Here is a 4,596-nt window from a genome sequence, read left to right on the forward strand (position 1 = left end):
AAAAAAAAAAAAAACACTCCGATATTTGAAAAGACTTTTTCTAATGGCCTGTTTGGTAATGTTGTTCCAGTAAAGTTGTTTGTATTTTTTAAAATACGTGTGGGTGAAAAAGTAAGTGACAATACGTGTAATATTATTTAAAAACTAAAAACTATTATTTAAGTTGTGGTACCAAACACTTCCTAAATGTCACATTAAATAGCCCACTTATTGTGTAATTGGGCTTTGTCCATTAATGGCTATTGGGGATATATCATCAGGTGATCTGCGTAAGGAATGGGCCGCATGGCCGGGTGGCTGTACTGTAATTTTCTTATATAGAATATCATTTTTTTGGGTCTATTTTAATATAAAATCTTTTTTATTTTATTATTTTATATAACTACTCTTGAAAAATGCCAACATCAAATTATTTATTTTATAATATATTTCATTAAAATATTATTCTTCATCAAATTTTAATGACTCTCTCTTTGTATATATGAGTAAAAAAGTATTAAAAAATAAATTTGTACGTGAATAGTAAATGTGTACATTACCGATGTGGGTGATTTTTGGAGTTAAATGTGCAAAATTTAACCCTTATGCTGTGCTAGCCAAAAATAAATAAATGTAATGAAATGAAGAGTTTGAAGGGTGTCTATAACACCATAATAGTTGTAGACTGAAAAATCAAGATGCTATGACAGCTAGAAGCCTAGAAGTATATGTTTATATTGAAGGTTTATTTACCTTATAGTTTAGCGCCATTACCGAATCTAATTTTAGGAAAGTAGAAATCTTTGAACCTTTTCACATGTGTTTATGTTATGAAAATTACAATTGAACTCATCTTGCTATCCTTAATGAGATGGTTTTGACATTAATAAAATAAAGATAAATGAGAAAGGGGAGGAGTAGTATTTTAGGATGATAATAAAGTGTGTAGAGGTAAGCAAAACATGCCTCCTTGGCTCCTCCCATCACCTCTTCAAGGTGAGAAAAACCCGCATGAGACAAAGTAAGGCCAAGAGGAGAATTTTTCCCATCTCTATTTTCTTTGTTTATGCTCAGGAAGAAGGCTTCAAGATTTAAAGTTTTTAGCTTTAATATGACAACTTTTCTCCCTTTTAACAATTACACATAAGGTGGTTTATATAGTTGCACATAGTATAATTAAATTTGAGCAAGAATTATCTTTTACTAAAATTCAGAATTCAAAACCTAACAATTTTGCTTGACTTAGAAATTCAACCGGCCACATCATACTCATTTCAAAACTAAATTCCAATTGGGTATAATTTGTATCCATATCAAAGTCTAAAATGTCTACTTTTCAATAAAAACAAGCTTCACTTAGAAATTCATTTATAGTACAAAAACTATGAGCAAGAGATCATTAACTCATCACTTTTTATTAAAGGAAATTTGTGTCATCCTTGAGCAGTTTTAGACCTAAACTTAACCATAACACAATTCTATTGATACAACAACCAAATTTTATATGTTTTTGCACTGGGATATTCCAACACTCTCAATAATAAGTCATAACTCATTATAATGAATATATAAAAATCTCTCCCTATAAGAAAGAAAGAAAAAGGTAAATCAGAATATAGAGAAATAGCTTACTTGAGCATTCGTTTCTTCAATAGAACTTGTTCCTAAGCCATCGTAATTATAATAATTATCCTACCTTCGTATTAACAAATCTTGGTGTAGGTCATATTCCATAAATATTATATCGCCATGGATAAAAGTTGGATGGACAAGAAGAGGGGTTCAATGGAATACTTTGAAGGTGTAAGCCAATTCGTGGCATTTGCCTCCCCATCCGCACGCAATGGGAAGATGTTATGTCCTTGTGTGAAATGTGTGAATTTGATTTTACAACCAGTAAATGTGGTCCGTGATCATTGTTGGGCTTCAGGGATGCTTAACAATTACAAATTTTGGAAATTTCATGGGGAATCGGCGGTTGCCACGACGGCTCCCGAATGTGGGAGCTCTCAAGTGCAAGAATCTGAAAATGTATATGGTGATTTTCATGGGATGTTGCATGACTTGTGCCTTCCGCATGAAATGCCACCTGAACCAATGGAAGAAGCTCCACCTACGGAACATCTGGGTGAAGGTCCGAATGATGAGGCGAAGAAGTTTTACAAGCTACTAGATGATGTAGACAAACCTTTATACAAAGGTTGTACGAAATTTAGCATTTTTTCAGCTATTGTCGTGTTGTTCCAATTAAAGACTTTGAATGACTGGACAAACAAGTCATTTACTATGTTGCTTGAAGTTCTGATTGATATGCTTCCTTCAGATGCTAAGTTGCCAAAGGACCATTATGAGGCTAAGAAGATAGTCCGGGAAACACCCTAGAGCACTAGCGGATAATGTTGCACACGCTCTATTCAAACCTTTGCTGAGGGTAGCACCTAGAAAGGAACAAAAATAAATATGTACATTAATTGTTGCTTAGATGTGTATAGCACTTTGTGTTCGACTTTGTAAGTTGCATGGTTTGGCACGTGTTCATCTCCTCACGCCTCTTTGTACTTGACATATAAGCAAAATAACAAACAATCATAGTTAAGAATGAGTTGATTCTATTTCATATATAGCGACGTATTCAAGTTATATTTCACGACAAGTTAAAAAATGTTATACCACTTAATTTTTTATTTTTTTATTTTTTTTTGGATAAATTCACAATTAGATTACTTTTTTTTACTATATCTTTCATGCTTGTTAAACTTCAAGTTAAACTCAGATTCAAGTTAAATTCTTAGTTTTCTGTTCGAGCTCTATAAATTATTTGGTTGTCATTTTCTTTTTCTTTTCTTTTGTGCGTTTGTAGGTGTAAAGGAACCTTTTGAAGCAACCCAAGTTTGGGAACAAATAGTAAGACGAGCATACAAGGTATAGTTTGAATTTGTGTTTTCAACTTTTGTACTTTCGTCCATTTTAAATTCTCCGTTTTTTCCTCTTTCCTCATCTACTCTTTTTCCTTTACTTATCCTTGTGCTGTACAATTCAGTGAGTGAATTAAATATTTATTGCAATAAATTATTATTATGAACTATTTATTATTAAGTTTTTTGTTCACTCTGTTTTGGTTTGTTCTGCTAAGGATTTACTGTTTTTTGCATGTGAGAATATATTGTCTTCGTGATCGGTCATTATTATAATATTTTTAATTCCTTTTGATGCAAGTTTGTTGGAGATTGTGCTTGATCACTGCATTCATGTTTTCATATTTTTAAAAACACTTATGATTAACTACTTTTACAACTTATGACATTGAGTTAGTCTATTATATGTTCAAAGAAAATTTAACCATACTTGGGTATGTTTGTTCTTAACAAATGACAAATGAATGTAATTATAATAATTATCCTACCTTCGTATTAACAAATCTTGGTGTAGGTCATATTCCGTAAATATTATATTGCCATGGATAAAAGTTGGATGGACAAGAAGAGGGGTTCAAGGGAATACTTTGAAGGTGTAAGCCAATTCGTGGCATTTGCCTCCCCATCCGCACGCAATGGGAAGATGTTATGTCCTTGTGTGAAATGTGTGAATTTGATTTTACAACCAGTAAATGTGGTCCGTGATCATTGTTGGGCTTCAGGGATGCTTAACAATTACAAATTTTGGAAATTTCATGGGAATCGGCGGTTGCCACGACGGCTCCCGAATGTGGGAGCTCTCAAGTGCAAGAATCTGACAATGTATATGGTGATTTTCGTGGGATGTTGCATGACTTGTGCCCTCCGCATGAAATGCCACCTGAACCAATGGAAGAAGCTCCACCTACGGAACATCTGGGTGAAGGTCCGAATGATGAGGCGAAGAAGTTTTACAAGCTACTAGATGATGTAGACAAACCTTTATACAAAGGTTGTACGAAATTTAGCATTTTTTCAGCTATTGTCGTGTTGTTCCAATTAAAGACTTTGAATGACTGGACAAACAAGTCATACTACATGTTGCTTGAAGTTCTGATTGATATGCTCCTTTCAGATGCTAAGTTGCCAAAGGACCATTATGAGGCTAAGAAGATAGTCCGGATTTGGGTTTGGTTATGAGAAGATCCATGCTTGTCCCAATGATTGTATGTTGTTTTGGAAGGAAAATGTTAACCTTGACGCGTGTCCTTGTTGTAAAGAATCAAGGTGGAAAACAAATCCGGTTTCGGTTGCTAGTAAAAATGCTTCATCCAGTAAGGGAAGAAGAAAGCTGCAAAGATCCTACGGTGGTTCCCTTTAAAGCCACGATTGCAGCGATATTTCTTGAACCTGATCTAGCTGCTTCTATGAAATGGCATGTTAATGGTCGTACTGAGGATGGGGTTATGCGGCATCCTGCTGACTCAGATGCATGGAAAATGTTTGACAGTAAGCATTTACAGTTCTCGTCTGACCCCGTAATGTCAGACTTGGATTAGCTGCGGATGGGTTTAACCCTTTGGATTATGAGTTCTAGTCACAGTACATGGCCTGTCATGTTGGTCCCCTACAATCTCCCTCTTGGCTGTGCATGAAGCGGTCATCTTTGATTCTATCATTACTTACCTCCTGGTCCTACCTCGCAGGGATGCTATAGATGTGT

Source organism: Quercus suber, unplaced genomic scaffold (assembly GCF_002906115.3).
Source record: "Quercus suber isolate HL8 unplaced genomic scaffold, Cork oak 2.0 scaffold_65, whole genome shotgun sequence".
NCBI lineage: Eukaryota > Viridiplantae > Streptophyta > Magnoliopsida > Fagales > Fagaceae > Quercus > Quercus suber.